This window comes from Arachis stenosperma, chromosome 6 (assembly GCF_014773155.1).
Source record: "Arachis stenosperma cultivar V10309 chromosome 6, arast.V10309.gnm1.PFL2, whole genome shotgun sequence".
NCBI classification, from domain to species: domain Eukaryota; kingdom Viridiplantae; phylum Streptophyta; class Magnoliopsida; order Fabales; family Fabaceae; genus Arachis; species Arachis stenosperma.
The window spans coordinates 23893877-23913949 of record NC_080382.1 but is presented as its reverse complement, the minus strand read 5'-3'; the positions used below and the strand labels follow the sequence as shown (position 1 = coordinate 23913949).

General features: G+C 41.2%; 1 non-coding gene across 1 annotated transcript; it reads left to right on the top strand.

Annotated features, from left to right (window-relative positions):
• Nucleotides 1-479: 479 nt before the first annotated feature.
• LOC130938554 (small nucleolar RNA R71) lies at nucleotides 480-587 on the top strand. The gene has a single exon (XR_009069716.1). It is a non-coding gene; the product is annotated as a small nucleolar RNA R71 (small nucleolar RNA).
• Nucleotides 588-20073: the final 19486 nt, after the last annotated feature.

Sequence of the window (20073 nt, the reverse complement as noted above, 5' to 3'; positions counted from 1 at the left end):
TTGAAACCTTGTTGAGGTCTCTCTTGATTCTTCCATGAGAGATTTGGGTGATTTTTCCATGAAGAATTATAGGTGTTTCCATAGGGTTCTCCCAGGTAATTCACCTCTTCCATGGAAGGGTTCTCAGGATCATGAGCTTCTTCCTCAGATGAAGCCTCCTTAGTACTGCTTGGTGCATTTTGCATTCCAGACAGACTTTGAGAAATCAAATTGACTTGTTGAGTCAATATCTTGTTCTGAGCCAATATGGCATTCAGAGTGTCAATCTCAAGAACTCCTTTCTTCTGACTAGTCCCATTGTTCACAGGATTCCTTTCAGAAGTGTACATGAATTGGTTATTTGCAACCATTTCAATCAATTCTTGAGCTTCTGCAGGCGTCTTCTTCAGATGAAGAGATCCTCCAGCAGAGCTATCCAAAGACATCTTGGATAGTTCAGAGAGACCATCATAGAAAATACCTATGATGCTCCATTCAGAAAGCATGTCTGAGGGACATCTTCTGATTAACTGTTTGTATCTTTCCCAAGCTTCATAGAGGGATTCTCCATCCTTCTGTCTGAAGGTTTGGACTTCCACTCTAAGCTTACTCCATCTTTGTGGTGGAAAGAACTTTGCCAAGAAGGCATTGACTAGCTTTTCCCAAGAGTCCAGGCTTTCTTTAGGTTGAGAATCCAACCATATCCTAGCTCTGTCTCTTACAGCAAAAGGGAATAGCATCAGTCTGTAGACCTCAGGGTTAACCCCATTAGTCTTGACTGTGTCACAGATTTGCAAGAATTCAGCTAAGAACTGATGAGGATCTTCCATTGGAAGTCCATGAAACTTGCAATTCTGTTGCATTAGAGAAACTAATTGAGGCTTAAGCTCAAAGTTGTTTGCTCCAATGGCAGGGATAGAGATGCTTCTCCCATAGAAATCAGGAGTAGGTGCAGTAAAGTCACCAAGCACCTTCCTTGCATTGTTGGCATTGTTGTTGTTTTCGGCTGCCATTTGTTCTTCTTCCTTGAAGAATTCGGTCAGGTGCTCTAAAGAGAGTTGTGCTTTGGCTTCTCTTAGCTTTCTCTTCAAGGTCCTTTCAGGTTCAGGATCAGCCTCAACAAGAATGCCTTTGTCTCTGCTCCTGCTCATATGAAAGAGAAGAGAAACAGAAAGTGTGGAATCCTCTATGTCACAGTATAGAGATTCCTTGAGATGTCAGAGGAAAAGAGAAATAGAAAGAAGAAGGAGAAGATGAATTCGAACTTTAATTAGATAAGGTTCGAATTGTGCATTTAGAAGGAGTGGTACTCCATAAATAGAAGGATGTGGGAAGGAGGGAAGAGAATTTTCGAAAATTCATTAAAATATTTTGAAAACATTTTTGAAAAACATTAATTGATTTTCGAAAATCAAAGTGGGAAAGAAATCAAGTGATTTTTGAAAAAAGATTTTAAAATTAGAAATTAAAAAGATTTGATTGAAAACTATTTTGAAAAAGATGTGGTTAAAAAGATTTAATTGAAAAGTTATGGTTTTAAAAAGATGTGATTGAGAAGATATGATTTGAAAACAATTTTAAAAGATATGATTTGAAAACAATTTGAAAAAGATTTGATTTAAAAAATTAATGACTTGCCTAACAAGAAAAGATATGATTCAAACATAAAACCTTTCTCAACAGAAAAGGCAACAAATTTGAGATGTTCAATCAAATCATTAATTGTTAGTAAGTATCTTTTAAAAAGGAAAGAAATTGATTTTGAAAACATTTGATTGAAAAGATTTGATTTGAAAAAGATTTGATTTTGAAAAACTAAAAAAATTGATTTGAAAACAAAATCTTCCCCCTAGCACCATCCTGGCGTTAAACGCCCAGAATGGTATACATTCTGGCGTTTAACGCCCAAAATGCTACCTCTTTGGGCGTTAAACGCCCAACCAGGTGCCCTGGCTGGCGTTTAAACGCCAGTCTGCCTTCTTCACTGGGCATTTTTGAATGCTCAGCTTTTTCTGTGTAATTCCTCTGCAGTATGTTCTGAATCTTCAATTCTTTGTATCATTGACTTGAAAAGACACAAATTAAAAATATTTTTGGATTTTTAATAATCAAAATGCAAAAGGAATCAATTAACAATGCATGCAAGACACCAAACTTAGCAGTTTGTATACTACTGACACTAACAATATGAGAATGCATATGAGACACACAAAATACTTCAAGTCAATAGAATTCAAAGATCAAAACAAAGAAATATATGCATGGATTCGAAAATTATAACAAAAACATGCATTTGACACCAAACTTAGGATGAGACACTAAACTTAAGCAAGAAACATCAAATATTTTTGGTCTTTTTGATTTTGTAATTTTTTTTGTGTTTTTCGAAAATTAAATGAGAAAAAGGTATCAAAATTCTTAATGAGAATTCCAGGAATCAGTGCAGTGCTAGTCTAAGACTCCGGTCCAGAAATTAGACATGGCTTCACAGCCAGCCAAGCCTTCAAGGAAAGCTTCGGTCCAAAACACTAGACATGACCAGAGGTCAGCCAAATCTTAGCAGATCACTGCTCCAAGAGCAAAATTGATGAGAATCAACAAGCTCTTGTGGTGATAAGTTGAAACCTCGGTCCAATGAGATTAGACATGGCTTCTCAGCCAGCCAGATTTCAACAAATCATCATGAAACTCTAGAATTCATCTTCAAGAATTTCGAAAAAAATAATACCTAATCTAAGCAACAAGATGAACCGTCAGTTGTCCAGCCTAAACAATCCCGGGCAATAACACCAAAAATTTGATGTTGTTGCCGGATCTTGGCACTGATGTTACCAAAAGCTTGCTCAAAACTTGAACAATCCCCGGCAACGGCGCCAAAAACTTGGTGCGCGAAATTGTGAACAATACTTTTTCACAACTCAAATAATCCCCGGTAATGGCTCCAAGAACTTGGTGCGCTCAATACCATGGCATTACACAACTTCGCACAACTAACCAGCAAGCACACTGGGTCGTCCAAGTAATAAACCTTACGTGAGTAAGGGTCGATCCCACGGAGATTGTTAGTATTGAAGCAAGCTATGGTCATCTTGTAAATCTTAGTCAGGCAAACTCAGATGTGTATGATGATGAACGAAAATAACATAGAAGATAAGGATAGAGATACTTATGTAATTCATTGGTGTAAGAGCTTCAGACAAGTGTATGAAGATGCCTTCCCTTCCGTCTCTCTGCTTTCCTAATGCCTTCATCCAATCCTCTCTTACTCCTTTCCATGGCAAGCTCGTGTAAGGTTTCACTGTTGTCAGCAGCTACCTCCCATCCGCGCAGTGAAAGCTAATGCACACACTCTGTCACAGTGCTGCCAATCACCGGTTCGGTTCCCTCCCCTACCGGAATAGAATAACTCTTTTGCGTCTGTCACTAACGCCCAGTAGGTTACAGGTTTGAAGCACGTCACAGTCATTCAATCATTGAATCCTACTCAGAATACCACAGACAAGGTTAGACCTTCCGGATTCTCTTGAATGCTGCCATCAGGTCCTGCCTATACCACGAAGATTCCGAAGAATCCAAGAGATATTCACTAAGCCTCAGATGCTTGTAGAACAAGAATGGTTGTCAGTCACCTTGTTCATGGGTGAGAATGGTGATGGGCGTCAATCATCACCTTCATCATGTTGAAGAACAAGTGATATCTTGGTAAAAGAACAAGCGGAATTGAATGGAAGAACAATAGTAATTGCATTAATACTCGAGGTACAGCAGAGCTCCACACCTTAATCTATGGTGTGTAGAAACTCCACCGTTGAAAATACATAAGAACAAGGTCTAGGCATGGCCGAATGGCCAGCCTCCCAATGATCTAAGATAGCATAAAACTCAAAGATAGCTACCAAGATGTGTTTTTTAATACAATAGTAAAAGGTCCTACTTATAGAAAACTAGTACATAGATGAGTAAATGACATAAAAATCCACTTCCGGGCCCACTTGGTGTGTGCTTGGGCTGAGCAATGAAGAAATTTCGTGTAGAGACTCTCCTTGGAGTTAAACGCCAGCTTTGGTGCCAGTTTGGGCGTTTAACTCCCATTTGGGTGCCAGTTCCAGCGTTTAACGCTGGGATTTCTTGAGGTGACTTTGAACGCCGGTTTGGGCCATCAAATCTTGGGCAAAGTATGGACTATATATTGCTGGAAAGCCCAGGATGTCTACTTTCCAACGCCGTTGAGAGCGCGCCAATTGGGCTTCTGTAGCTCCAGAAAATCCACTTCGAGTGCAGGGAGGTCAGAATCCAACAGCATCTGCAGTCCTTTTGACTCTCTGGATCAGATTTTTGCTCAGGTCCCTCAATTTCAGCCAGAAAATACCTGAAATCACAGAAAAACACACAAACTCATAGTAAAGTCCAGAAAAGTGAATTTTAACTAAAAACTAATAAAAATATACTAAAAACTAACTAGATCATATCAAAAACATACTAAAAACAATGCCAAAAAGTATACGAATCATCCGCTCATCATCGGGCATTGGCCGAGCTCTTTGAGAAGAGGTCGGATATTGGCCGAGCTCTTTGAGAAGAGGTCGGATAGTCTGACCTGAAGAGGTCGGTCGGCTTGTCGCTAAACATCCCGGGTCGGACAGCTTGACCCAGGGTATGAACAGTTCCCCTGCTTGAGTTCGATCTTTCCGTGAGATCGTGCTTTTCAGAGCTTTGTCGACCTTTGTCGTGATCGGGCGGTGAATTTGGTTTTCACCTTGCCGACCTGTCGTGATCGGATGTCTTGGTAGGAAAATTTTTAGGGAATCTGCGAACTTTTAAACATTAAAATGAAGATATGAATAAGAATGTGTACATGTTAGTGCTTACCCTTCTAGGTCGGGCAACCTTTTAGATCTTGGCCTGGCGCCTTTTGCAGGTATGCCATGACCTTGGTAGCTCTCACCCCTTGAGGTCGGACACTTTGTGGTGACCTTTTCCCAGTACTTCTGTGACTTGGCAGGATCCTTTCCAATTAGCTGCTAGCTTTCCCTCTCTTGGTCGACTTGTTCCGATATCATTTAGGATGAGCTTTTTCGTTGTAGAGGATCGTTTTGGGAGATCATTCTTCGACTTCTACCGGTATCATTGCCTCCATTCCATAATCCAATCGGAAAAGTGATTCCTTTGTGGTGGAATGTGGAGTTATCCGATATGCCCATAGGACTTGTGGGAGCTCTTCAGCCCAAGCTCCCTTTGCGTCCTGTAGCCTCCATTTTAACTCGGCTAGTACGACCTTATTGGCAGCTTCTGTTTGTCCATTAGCCTGTGGGTGTTCTACAGATGTGAATTGGTGCTTTATTTTCAAGTCGGCTACCAACTTTCTAAAGCTTGTGTCTGTGAATTGAGTGTCATTGTCTGTGGTAATGGAGTAAGGAACCCCACACCTTGTAACAATGTTTCTGTACAAGAATTTCTTACTTCTTTGAGCAGTGGCATTAGCTAGGGGCTCTGCCTCAATCCATTTTGTGAAGTAATCCACCCCTATAATGAGGAACATGACTTGTCCCGATCCTTGGGGAAGGGGTCCGAGGAGGTTAAGTCCCCATTCTGCGAACCGCCAAGGTGATGTTACATTGATGAGCTCCTTTGTTGGGGCAATGTAGAAGTTAGCATGCTTTTGATGTAAAGGGTGCCCCTGGACTTTCGTGTGAGTCCTGGGGTTTCCCTTTTACTGTTGTATCTAACACTTGATGTTTTGCTGTTATTGTCCGAGTTGTTTCCTTATTTGCCCGAGTTGTTTGGTAATAACCCCATGGTTGACCTATGTCTTCTTGAAAAAATATTGCTGAGATGTCTACTAAGATCCCGGACGGCATGTCTGATTGACTGGATTCCATAGTTTTAATGCGTGTTACTGTGGCTGACCCTGAGTACTGTGTGCGACTTAGGAGGTTCCGTAGAATTTGTAAGGATAGGGATGAGGAGAAGAATTATGAGCTGGTGTCGCCGGACTCTGAGGAGAGGGTTTGTTTTTCTTCCTTGTTGTGGTCTTGTGATGTAGCCTGGATGAGGCTTCTATTATTGCCCCCTGGTTTGGTGTGGGTTAGTTTTGAAAATGCATTAGCTCGGGCGTTCTGCTCCCGAGGTATGTATCGGACTTCATATTCTCTGAATTGTCTGAGCTGTTGGTGCTGGCTGATTTTGAGAGTGCATCAGCTCGGGCATTCTGCTCTCGAGGTATGTGTTGGACTTTATTTTCCCCGAAATGTCCGAGTTGTTTTCTGTTTTTGTCCAGAGTCCCCCGAATTGTCCGAGCTGTTCTCTGGTTTTGTTCAGGGTCCCCCGAATTGTCGGCTTCTCTGATCGCTTTTTATAATTACACCTGCACCACTCCCGATTTTGTTTGAAGAGTCATCCATGTAGAGATTCCATTTTGTAGGAGTTCCTGAGATGTCAGTGTACTCTGTAATGAAGTCGGCCAGATACTGTGATTTGATGGCTGTCCAAGCTTCATGTCGAAGATCGAATTCGGATAATTTGATTGCCCACTGTAGGATTCTTCCAGCTAAGTCTGTTTTCTGTAGGATGCTTTTTATAGGCTGGTTGGTCCGAACTCTAATAGTGTGAGCCTAAAAATATGGGCGGAGTTGTCGAGAAGAGAGTATGAGGGCGTAGGCGAACTTTTCTATCTTTTGATAGTTTAGTTCGGCCCCTTGTAGAGCCTTGATGATGAAGTAGACGGGTTGTTGCCCACTTTTGTCTTCTCTAACTAGTGCTGTGGCTATTGCCCGACTTCCCACTGCGAGGTATAATATGAGTTCTTCACTTTTCCATGGTCTGGTAAGAATGGGTGGTTGCCCCAAGAAGTTTTGAAATCTCGGAAGGCTTGTTTGCCCTCCGTTTGTCCTTTTCAAACCTCTCTGCCTTCCTTAATATACCTCTTTGAGGTGTCTTTGGCGAGATGACTTAGAGATCCTTCCTCCTGTGAATCCTCCATGAACATGTCTCTCTGGGGTGTGAGGTGGACGTTCAACTCGTCCGACCTCTTTGGTGTGAGACATTCGACTTGTCCGACCTCTTTGGTGTGAGGTAGACCTTCAACTTGTCCGACCTCTTTGGTGTGAGGTGGACCGACCTCTTTGGTGTGAGGTGGACCTTCAACTTTGCCCGCCCTCTTTGGTGTGAGGTGGACCTTCAACTCGTCCGACCTCTTTGGTGTGAGGTGGACCTTCAACGCGTCCGACCTCTTCGGTGTGAGGTGGGCCTTCAACGCGTCCGACCTCTTCGGTGTGAGGTGGGCCTTCAACGCGTCCGACCTCTTTGGTGTGAGGTGGACCTTCAACGCGTCTGACCTCTTTGGTGTGAGATGGGCCTTCAATGCGTCCGACCTCTTCGGTGTGTGGACGTTCAACTCGTCCGACCTCTTTGGCGTGAGGTGGACCTTCAGCTTGTCAGACCACTTTGGTGTGAAGTCTGACCTTCGACTTGTCCGACCTCTTTGGCCTTTCTGCTTTTGATTGGGCGAGGTGGTGAGATCTTCTCAGTGTTGCGTATTTCTCGTTAAACATCCACAAGAGATAGGTTTCTCAGTTGGTTGGTCTTCTTTCTTCCTGGTTTCTTCATCCTCGTCCTGTGGTGGATTAGGAAAATCTGATTTTTGAGCTCTCTCCTAGTCGAGAGTTCTCCTCCATGTTGATGTATTTATCTGCCCGTTCCTGTACCTCGTTCCAAGATGTTTGGGTGCTTCTTGAATATTGAGTGGCTAAAAGGTCCTTCTCGTAGACCATTGATGAGACCCCTGATAGCTGCTTCTGTTGGCAGACTTTGTGTATCCAGACATGTTTTGTTGAATCTTTCCATGTAGTTACGAAGTTTCTCCCAATCTCCTTGCTTGATCCCTAATAGGCTCGGTGCATGTTTCGCTTTGTCCTTCTGGATGGAAAATAACGGATTGCATCTGAGGCCTCCGTCAGATACATCCTGCTTCTGAAATTGCTAAGATGATAGCTTGGATCTGATGTGCCGTCGTACGGAGTCATGTTGGGAGCTTTGAAGTCCTTTGGGACCTTTAGCTTTCATGATCTCTTTGGTGAATGGGTCTTGATCTTTGTGGGGGCTATCTTCGTGACTGGATCGAGCCGTCTTGGTTTTGAGATCGGCTTCGAGTTTTAAGAGCTTATCTTTTAACTCTCGGCGTCGCCTAGTTTCCCTTTGGAGGTCCTTCTTGGCTTCCCGTTGATGCTCGGCTTCTTTTTCGAGTTGTTGGAGGCGGTTTTGTTGAGCTTGTAGTGCTTCCATGATTTCTGTGTTTGGAGTTTACTTATCTCCCCCGTTTTGGGGTGTGCTTTTGGGGGTGGCATCCGCGTTTTTATGCGGCGTCCTATTTTCTGGATCAGAATCGTGGTCGTTGTCATGGATGTCCGCCATGGTGATGGGATGACTTCCAGGGTCCCCGGCAACGGCGCCAATGTTCCGAGGGTTACCTGAAACTGTAGGTCGATCTCGGACGAGATCTTCTGTGCTGGTCGGAGCCGACGTGTCCTGCAGGTGGAACTGAAAGTGCTGCTGATCCTTCGTCCCCGGAGGGTGGGGGGTACCTGCAAGGGACTCCGATGCTTAAGTTAGCAAGGGTATTAAGCAGGTATTGAGTAGAATCAGAGTATGAGTTATACCTGGGTGCTCCAGTGTATTTATAATGGTAAGGAGTGGCCTTTCTAGAGATAAGATAGTTATCTTATCTTATCTTATCTTTATCTTTGAGTGAGGTCATCTTATCTTTAGGGGAACCGCCTTTATCTTTCTGGACTTTGGCTGCCTTTAGATTCGGCTCCTTTGGCGATTTGGCCGAGCTCTTTGAGAAGAGGTCGGGCATTGGCCGAGCTCTTTGAGAAGAGGTCGGATATTGGCCGAGCTCTTTGAGAAGAGGTCGGATAGTCTGACCTAAAGAGGTCGGTCGGCTTGTCGCTAAACATCCCGGGTCGGACAGCTTGACCCAGGGTATGAACAGCTTGTGGTGCACGAAATTGTGATCACTACTTTTCACAACTCAAATAATCCCTGGTAATGAATCCAAAAACTTGGTGCTCAATACCATGGTATAAACACAACTTCGCACAACTAACCAGCAAGTGCACTGGGTCGTCCGAGTAATAAACCTTACGCGAGTAAGGGTCGATCCCACGGAGATTGTTGGTATGAAGCAAGCTATGGTCACCTTGTAAATCTCAGTCAGGCAGATTCAAATGGTTATGGATGATATATGAATAAAGCATAAAGATAGAGATAGAGATACTTATGTAATTCATTGGTGAGAATTTCAGATAAGCGTATGGAGATGCTTTGTCCCTTCCGTCTCTCTGCTTTCCTACTGTCTTCATCCAATCCTTCTTACTCCTTTCCATGGCAAGCTGTATGTAGGGTTTCACCGTTGTCAGTGGCTACCTCCCATCCTCTCAGTGAAAATGTTCAACACACCCTGTCACGGCACGGCTAATCATCTGTCGGTTCTCAATCAGGTTGGAATAGAATCCATTGATTCTTTTGCGTCTGTCACTAACGCCCAGCCTTCAGGAGTTTGAAGCTCGTCACAGTCATTCAATCATTGAATCCTACTCAGAATACCACAGACAAGGTTTAGATCTTCCGGATTCTCTTGAATGCCGCCATCAATTCTAGCTTATACCACGAAGATTCCGATTAAGGAATCCAAGAGATAAACATTCAAGCCTTGTTTGCTTGTAGAACGGGAGTGGTTGTCAGGCACGTGTTCATAAGTGAGAATGATGATGAGCGTCACATAATCATCACATTCATCAAGTTCTTGAGTGCGAATGAATATCTTGGAATAAGAACAACCTGAATTGAATAGAAGAACAATAGTAATTGCATTAATACTCGAGGTACAGCAGAGCTCCACACCTTAATCTATGGTGTGTAGAAACTCCACCGTTGAAAATACATAAGAACAAGGTCTAGGCATGGCCGAATGGCCAGCCTCCCAATGATCTAAGAACTAGATATCCAAAGATGATCTAAAGATCTAAAATGATCCCCAGATGAAAAATACAATAGCAAAAGGTCTTATTTATAAAGAACTAGTAGCCTAAGGTTTACAGAAATGAGTAAATGACAGAAAAATCTACTTCCGGTCCCACTTGGTGTGTGCTTGGGCTGAGCATAGAAGCATTTTCGTGTAGAGACTCTTCTTGGAGTTAAACGCCAGCTTTTGTGCTAGTTTGGGCGTTTAACTCCCATTCTTGTGCCAGTTCCGGCGTTTAACGCCGGACATTCTTGAGCTGATTTGAAACGCCGGTTTGGGCCATCAAATCTTAGGCAAAGTATGGACTATTATACATTTCTGGAAAGCCCAGGATGTCTACTTTCCAACGCCGTTGAGAGCGCGCCAATTGGACTTCTGTAGCTCCAGAAAATCTACTTCAAGTGCAGGGAAGTCAGAATCCAATAGCATCTGCAGTCCTTTTCAGTCTCTGAATCAGATTTTTGCTCAAGTCCCTCAATTTCAGCCAGAAAATACCTGAAATCACAGAAAAATACACAAACTCATAGTAAAGTCCAGAAAAGTGAATTTTAACTAAAAACTAATAAAAATATAATGAAAACTAACTAAAACATACTAAAAACATACTAAAAACAATGCCAAAAAGCGTACAAATTATCCGCTCATCACAACACCAAACTTAAATTGTTGCTTGTCCCCAAGCAACTGAAAATCAAATAAGATAAAGAGAAGAGAATATGCAATGAATTCCAAAAACATCTATGAAGATCAGTATTAATTAGATGAGCGGGGCTTTTAGTTTTTTGGCTCTGAATAGTTTTGGCATCTCACTCTATCCTTTGAAATTCAGAATGATTGGCTTCTATAGAAACTCAGAATCCAGATAGTGTTATTGATTCTCCTAGTTAAGTATGATGATTCTTGAACACAGCTACTTTATGAGTCTTGGCCGTGGCCCAAAGCACTCTGTCTTCCAGTATTACCACCGGATACATACATGCCACAGACACATAATTGGGTGAACCTTTTTAGATTGTGACTTAGCTTTGCTAGAGTCCCCAATTAGAGGTGTCCAGGGTTCTTAAGCACACTCTTTTTGCCTTGGATCACAACTTTATTTCTTTCTTTTTCTCTTTTTTTTTCGTTTTTTTCTCTCTTTTTTTTCGCTTCTCTTTTTTTTTTGTATTCACTGCTTTTTCTTGCTTCAAGAATCATTTTTATGATTTTTCAGATCCTCAGTAACATGTCTCCTTTTTCATCATTCTTTCAAGAGCCAACATTCATGAACCACAAATTCAAAAGACATATGCACTGTTTAAGCATGCATTCAGAAAATAAAAGTATTGCCACCACATCAAAATAATTAATCTGTTATAAAATTTAAAATTCATACAATTCTTCTCTTTTTCAATTAAGAACATTTTTCATTTAAGAAAGGTGATGGATTCATAGGACATTCATAACTTTAAGGCATAGACACTAAGACACTAATGATCACAAGACACAAACATAGATAAACATAAGCATAAAATTCGAAAAACAAGAAAGTAAAGAACAAGGAAATTAAAGAACGGGTCCACCTTAGTGATGGCGGCTTGTTCTTCCTCTTGAAGATCTTATGGAGTGCTTGAGCTCCTCAATGTCTCTTCCTTGCCTTTGTTGCTCCTCTCTCATGATTCTTTGATCTTCTCTAATTTCATGGAGGAGGATGGAATGTTCTTGGTGCTCCACCCTTAGTTGTCCCATGTTGGAACTCAATTCTCCTAGGGAGGTGTTGATTTGCTCCCAATAGTTTTGTGGAGGAAAGTGCATCCCTTGAGGCATCTCAGGAATTTCATGATGAGTGGGATCTCTTGTTTGCTCCATCCTTTTCTTAGTGATGGGCTTGTCCTCATCAATGAGGATGTCTCCCTCTATGTCAACTCCAACTGAATAACAGAGGTGACAAATGAGATGAGGAAAGGCTAACCTTGCCAAGGTAGAGGACTTGTCCGCCACCTTATAAAGTTCTTGGGCTATAACCTCATGAACTTCTACTTCTTCTCCAATCATGATACTATGAATCATGATGGCCCGGTCTAGAGTACCTTCGGACCGGTTGCTAGTGGGAATGATTGAGCGTTGGATAAACTCCAACCATCCCCTAGCCACGGGCTTGAGGTCATGCCTTCTTAATTGGACCGGCTTCCCTCTTGAATCTCTCTTCCATTGGGCGCCCTCTTCATAAATGACTGTGAGGACTTGGTCCAACCTTTGATCAAAGTTGACCCTTCTAGTGTAAGGGTGTTCATCTCCTTGCATCATGGGCAAGTTGAATGCCAACCTTACATTTTCCGGACTAAAATCTAAGTATTTTCCCCGAACCATTGTAAGCCAATTCTTTGGGTCCGGGTTCACACTTTGATCATGGTTCTTGGTGATCCATGCATTGGCATAGAACTCTTGAACCATTAAGATTCCGACTTGTTGAATAGGGTTGGTAAGAACTTTCCAACCTCTCCTTTGGATCTCATGTCGGATCTCCGGATATTCACTCTTTTTGAGTTTGAAAGGGACCTCGGGGATCACCTTCTTCAAGGCCACAACTTCATAGAAGTGGTCTTGATTCACCCTTGAGATGAATCTCTCCATCTTCCATGACTCGGAGGTGAAAGCTTTTGCCTTCCCTTTTCTCTTTCTAGAGGTTTCTCCGGCCTTGGATGCCATAAATGGTTATGGAAAAACAAAAAGCAATGCTTTTACCACACCAAACTTAAAAGGTTTGCTCGTCCTCGAGCAAAAAAAGAAAGAAGAGAGTAGAAGAAGAAGAAATAGAGGAGATGGAGGTGGCTTTGTGGTTCGGCCAAAGGGAGAGAAGTAGTGTTTAGGTTGTGTGAAAATGAAGGAGTGAAGATGGGTTTATATAGGGGTGGAGAGAGGGGTAGGGTTCGGTTATGGGAGGGTGGGTTTGGGAGGGAAAGTGGTTTGAATTTGAATGGTGAGGTAGGTGAGGTTTTATGAAGGATGGATGTGAGTGGTGAAGAGAAAGATGGGATTTGATAGGTGAGGGGTTTTTGGGGAAGAGGTGTTGAGGTGATTGGTGAATGGGTGAAGAAGAAGAGAGAGGGTGGTGGGGTAGGTGGGGATCCTGTGGGGTCCACAGATCCTGAGGTGTCAAGGAAAAGTCATCCCTGCACCAAGTGGCGAGCAAAATTGCTCTCTGTGCCAATTCTGGCGTTAAACGCCGGGCTGGTGCCCATTTTTGGCGTTTAACGCCAACTTCGTGCCCTTTCCTGGCATTTAACGCCAGTCTGGTGCCCCTTTCTGGCGTTAAACGCTCAGAATGGTGCCAGACTGGGCGTTAAATGCCCATTTGCTAGCTTCACTGGCGTTTAAACGCCAGCAAGTTCTCCTCCAGGGTATGCTGTTTTTCTTTCTGATTTTCATTCTGTTTTTGCTTTTTCAATTGATTTTGTGACTTCTCATGATTATCAACCTACAGAAAACATAAAATAACAAAGGAAAATAGATTAAACATAACATTGGGTTGCCTCCCAACAAGCGCTTCTTTAATGTCAGTAGCTTGACAGTGGGCTCTCATGGAGCCTCACAAATGCTCAGAGCAATGTTGGAACCTCCCAACACCAAACTTAGAGTTTGAATGTGGGGGTTCAACACCAAACTTAGAATTTGGTTGTGGCCTCCCAGCACCAAACTTAGAGTTTGACTGTGGGGGCTCTGTTTGGCTCTGTTTTGAGAGAAGCTCTTCATGCTTCCTCTCCATGGTGACAGAGGGATATCCTTGAGCCTTAAACACAAAGGATTCTTCATTCACTTGAATGATCAATTCTCCTCTGTCCACATCAATCACAGCCTTTGCTGTGGCTAGGAAGGGTCTGCCAAGGATGATGGATTCATCCATGCACTTTCCAGTCTCTAGGACTATGAAATCAGCAGGAATGTAATTGTCTTCAATCTTTACCAGAACATCCTCTACAAGTCCATAAGCTTGTTTTCTTGAATTGTCTGCCATCTCTAGTGAGATTCTTGCAGCTTGTACCTCAAAGATCCCTAGCTTCTCCATTACAGAGAGAGGCATGAGGTTTACACTTGACCCTAAGTCACACAGAGCCTTCTTAAAGGTCATGGTGCCTATGGTACAAGGTATTGAAAACTTCCCAGGATCTTGTCTCTTTTGAGGTAATCTCTGCCTAGACAAGTCATCCAGTTCTTTGGTGAGCAAAGGGGGTTCATCCTCCCAAGTCTCATGACCAAATAACTTGTCATTTAGCTTCATGATTGCTCCAAGGTACTTGGCAACTTGCTCTTCAGTGACATATTCATCCTCTTCAGAGGAAGAATACTCATCAGAGCTCATGAATGGCAGAAGTAAGTCCAATGGAATCTCTATGGTCTCATTTTGAGCCTCAGATTCCCATGGTTCCTCATTAGGGAACTCATTGGAGGCCAGTGGACGTCCATTGAGGTCTTCCTCAGTGGCGTTCACTGCCTCTTCCTCCTCTCCAAATTCGGCCATGTTGATGGCCTTGCACTCTCCTTTTGGATTTTTTTCTGTATTGCTTGGAAGAGTACTAGGAGGGAGTTCAGTAATTTTTTTGCTCAGCTGACCCACTTGTGCCTCCAAGTTTCTAATGGAGGACCTTGTTTCAGTCATGAAACTTTGAGTGGTTTTGATTAGATCAGAGACCATGGTTGCTAAGTCAGATTGGCTCTGCTTAGAATTCTCTGTCTGTTGTTGAGAAGATGATGGAAAAGGCTTGCCATTGTTAAACCTGCTTCTTCCACCATTATTATTGTTGAAACCTTGTTGAGGTCTCTGTTGATCCTTCCATGAGAGATTTGGATGATTTCTCCATGAAGAATTATAGGTGTTTCCATAGGGTTCTCCTATGTAATTCACCTCTTCCATTGAAGGGTTCTTAGGATCATAAGCTTCTTCTTCAGATGAAGCATCCTTAGTACTGTTTGGTGCATTTTGCATTCCAGATAGACTTTGAGAAATCAAATTGACTTGCTGAGTCAATATTTTGTTCTGAGCCAATATGGCATTCAGGGTATCAATCTCAAGAACTCCTTTCTTCTTATTTGTCCCATTGTTCACAGGATTCCTTTCAGAAGTATACATGAATTGGTTATTTGCAACCATTTCAATTAGTTCTTGAGCTTCTGTAGGCGTCTTCTTCAGATGAAGAGATCCTCCAGCAGAGCTATCCAAAGACATCTTGGATAGTTCAGACAGACCATCATAGAAGATACCTATGATGCTCCATTCAAAAAGCATGTCAGAGGGACACTTTCTGATCAATTGTTTGTATCTTTTTCAAGCTTCATAGAGGGATTCTCCTGCCTTCTGTCTGAAGGTTTGGACTTCCACTCTAAGCTTACTCAATTTTTGAGGTGGAAAGAACTTTGCCAAGAAGGCATTGACTAGCTTTTTCCAAGAATTCAGGCTTTCTTTAGGTTGTGAGTCCAACCATATCCTAGCTCTGTCTCTTACAGCAAAAGGGAATAGCATAAGTCTGTAGACCTCAGGGTCAACCCCATTAGTCTTGACAGTGTCACAGATTTGCAAGAATTCAGCTAAGAACTTATGAGGATCTTCCAAGGGAAGTCCATGGAACTTGCAATTCTGTTGCATTAGAGAAACTAATTGAGGCTTAAGCTCAAAGTTGTTTGCTCCAATGGCAGGGATAGAGATGCTTCTCCCATAGAAGTCGGGAGTAGGTGCAGTAAAGTCACCCAGCACCTTCCTTGCGTTGTTGGCATTGTTGTTGTTTTCGGCTGCCATGGGTTCTTCTTCTTTGAAGATTTCTGTTAGGTCCTCTATAGAGAGTTGTGCCTTAGCTTCTCTTAGCTTTCGCTTCAAGGTCCTTTCAGGTTCAGGGTCAGCCTCAACAAGAATGCTTTTGTCTTTGCTCCTGCTTATATGAAAGAGAAGAGAACAAGAAAATATGGAATCCTCTATGTCACAGTATAGAGATTCCTTGAGGTGTCAGAGGAAAAGAAAAGTAGAAGGAAGGAGTAGAGAATTCGAACTTATCAAGAGAGATGGAGTTCAAATTGTGCATTGAGGAATAGTGTTAGTCCATAAATAGAAGGATGTGAGAAGAGGGGAAGAGATTTTCGAAAATTAAGTAAAAGATTTTAAAAACTTTTTGAAAAATACTAATTGATTTTCGAAAACTAAGAGTGGAAAAGAAATCAAGTGATTTTTGAAAAAGATCTTGAAATTAGAAATCAAAAAGATATGATTGAAAACTATTTTGAAAAATATATGATTAAGAAGATATGATTGAAAAGTTATGGTTTTAAAAAGATGTGATTGAGAAGATATGATTTGAAAAACAATTTAAAAAGATTTGATTTTAAAAATTAATGACTTGGCTAACAAGAAAAGATATTATTCAAACATTAAACCTTTCTCAACAGAAAAAGCAACATACTTGAAATGTTGAATCAAATCATTAATTGTTAGCAAGTATCTTTGAAAATGGAAAGAAATTGATTTTGAAAAAGATTTGATTGAAAAGATTTGATTTGAAAAAGATTTGATTTTGAAAAATTTTGAAAACTTGAAAAAAATTTGATTTGAAAACAAAATCTTCCCTCTTGTGCCATCCTGGCGTTAAACGCCCAGAATGGTGCACATTCTGGTGTTTAACGCCCAAAGCACTACCCTTTTGGGCGTTAAACGCCCAGCCAGGCACCCTAGCTGGCGTTTAAATGCCAGTCTGCCTTCTTCACTGGGCATTTTGAACGCCCAGCCTTTTTCTTTGTATTTCCTTTGCTGTATGTTCTGAATCTTCAATTCTCTGTATTATTGACTTGAAAAGACACAAATTAAAATTTTTTTGGATTTTTGATGATGAGGAATAATCAAAATACAACTAAGATTAAATAACAATGCATGCAAGACACCAAACTTAGCAGTTTGTATACTACTGACACTAACAAAATGAGAATGCATATAACAAACAACAAAAATACTCAAGTCAAGAGAATTTAAAGATCAAAGCAAGGAAATCATCAAGAACATCTTGAAGATCAATGAAGACACATGAATGAATGCAAAAAAATACAAGAAGAATAGAAACATGCAATTGACACCAAACTTAACATGAGACACTAGACTCAAACAAGAAATATTTTTGGTTTTTTTTTTTATTTTGTAATTTTTTTTGGTTTTTTTTTTTTTGATTTTGTAATTTTTTTTTGAACTTTTTCGAAAATTAAGTGGAAAAGAAAATAAAGGTATCAAAATTCTTAATGAGAATTCCAGGAATCATACAATGTTAGTCTAAAGCTTTAGTCTAATTAGACATGGCTAGCCAAGCTTCAGCAGGACATTGCATTCAAGAGCTAAATTGATGAGAATCAATCAGCTTTGGTGATGATAGGAACATCACCTTGAAACACTAGAATTCATTCTTAAGAATTCTGAAAATTACCTAATCTAAGCAACAAGATGAACCGTCAGTTGTCCATACTCGAAACAATCCCCGGCAACGGCGCTAAAAACTTGGTGCACGAAATTGTGATCACTACTTTTCACAACTCAAATAATCCCCGGTAATGAATCCAAAAACTTGGTGCTCAATACCATGGTATAAACACAACTTCGCACAACTAACCAGCAAGTGCACTGGGTCGTCCAAGTAATAAACCTTACGCGAGTAAGGGTCGATCCCACGGAGATTGTTGGTATGAAGCAAGCTATGGTCACCTTGTAAATCTCAGTCAGGCAGATTCAAATGGTTATGGTTGATATATGAATAAAGCATAAAGATAGAGATAGAGATACTTATGTAATTCATTGGTGAGAATTTCAGATAAGCATATGGAGATGCTTTGTCCCTTCCGTCTCTCTGCTTTCCTACTGTCTTCATCCAATCCTTCTTACTCCTTTCCATGGCAAGCTGTATGTAGGGTTTCACCGTTGTCAGTGGCTACCTCTCATCCTCTCAGTGAAAATGTTCAACGCACCCTGTCACGGCACGGCTAATCATCTGTCGGTTCTCAATCAGGTTGGAATAGAATCCATTGATTCTTTTGCGTCTGTCACTAACGCCCAGCCTTCAGGAGTTTGAAGCTCGTCACAGTCATTCAATCATTGAATCCTACTCAGAATACCACAGACAAGGTTTAGACCTTCCGGATTCTCTTGAATGCCGCCATCAATTCTAGCTTATACCACGAAGATTCCGATTAAGGAATCCAAGAGATAAACATTCAAGCCTTGTTTGCTTGTAGAACGGGAGTGGTTGTCAGGCACGCGTTCATAAGTGAGAATGATGATGAGCGTCACATAATCATCACATTCATCAAGTTCTTGAGTGCGAATGAATATCTTGGAATAAGAACAAGCTGAATTGAATAGAAAAATAATAGTAATTGCATTAATACTCGAGGTACAGCAGAGCTCCACACCTTAATCTATGGTGTGTAGAAACTCCACCATTGAAAATACATAAGAACAAGGTCTAGGCATGGCCGAATGGCCAGCCTCCCAATGATCTAAGAACTAGATATCCAAAGATGATCTAAAGATCTAAAACGATCCCCAGATGAAAAATACAATAGCAAAAGGTCTTATTTATAAAGAACTAGTAGCCTAAGGTTTACAGAAATGAGTAAATGACAGAAAAATCTACTTCCGGACCCACTTGGTGTGTGCTTGGGCTGAGCATTGAAGCATTTTCGTGTAGAGACTCTTCTTGGAGTTAAACGCCAGCTTTTGTGCCAGTTTGGGCGTTTAACTCCCATTCTTGTGCCAGTTCCGGCGTTTAACGCCGGGCATTCTTGAGCTGATTTGGAACGCCTGTTTGGGCCATCAAATCTTGAGCAAAGTATGAACTATTATCCATTGCTGGAGCCCAGGATGTCTACTTTCCAACGCCGTTGAGAGCGCACCAATTGGGCTTCTGTAGCTCCAGAAAATCCACTTCGAGTGCAGGGAGGTCAGAATCCAACAGCATCTGCAGTCCTTTTCAGTCTCTGAATCAGATTTTTGCTCAAGTCCCTCAATTTCAGCCAGAAAATACATGAAATCATAGAAAAACACACAAACTCATAGTAAAGTCCAGAAAAGTGAATTTTAACTAAAAACTAATAAAAATATAATGAAAACTAACTAAAACATACTAAAAACATACTAAAAACAATGCCAAAAAGCGTACAAATTATCCGCTCATCAGCTTGTAATTGCTCAATTCTCATAGATCTTAGATTCAACTTTGTAGTTTTAGATTCTATCAATTTCTTGAGAAGTTCATTTCCATTGTTGTTCTTTGTTGATTGTTGTTAATTTCTTGTGTTGAAGCACTTTTAATTCTAATTTCTTCTCATTCTTACTATGCCTTTCATCCTTGCTCATCAATTGTTTGATAAAATGCCAACACTAGTTATGGAGTAAAAGTTTCTTACTTGGCATAGGGTATGGACCATTAGAAAGAGTTGAATAGTTTATGTCAATTGTTGATTTGGAATTAGAAATTGCTAGTTGACTTGGAGTGCACTAAAGCTAGATTTCCCTAAGGTAAAACTAGGACTTGTGACTCAAGTTAGTTACTCTCATTTGACTTTCCTCTATACCTTGGGGTTAACTAAATGAAGCAAGGCCTAATTGTTATCATCATTGAAGAAGCTATAATGATAGAATTTCTAATGCCGACCCTAGGCCAAGTCTTCTAAAATTGATTGTTTGTCATCTATTTTGCTAAACCCTCAAGGAATCATAACAAGGCTTCCTAATCAATAAGATGCATTCTCTAGCAATTCCAAGGGAGGACGACTCGGGAGACTAGTACTCTCGGTTATAGATTGTAGGATTGTTTGATGCGAAGTTTGAATGTCGATTAGACTATACTCACGATTATATCCATTATTGAATTCTATATCGGCATGATAAATTTCGTTTATCAGTTGCTGCCTCCAAAGGATGCCCCAGGACTTTGGTTTGAGTCTTGGGGTTTTCCTTTTCGTGGTTTCATCTTCTGAGAAGTGTTGACCGAGTTGTTTTTTCCCTTTGTCTGAGATGTTTGTAGTAACCTTATTTTCTTTTCTTACTTGTAGGATTAGTTGGCCTCATGTCTTCT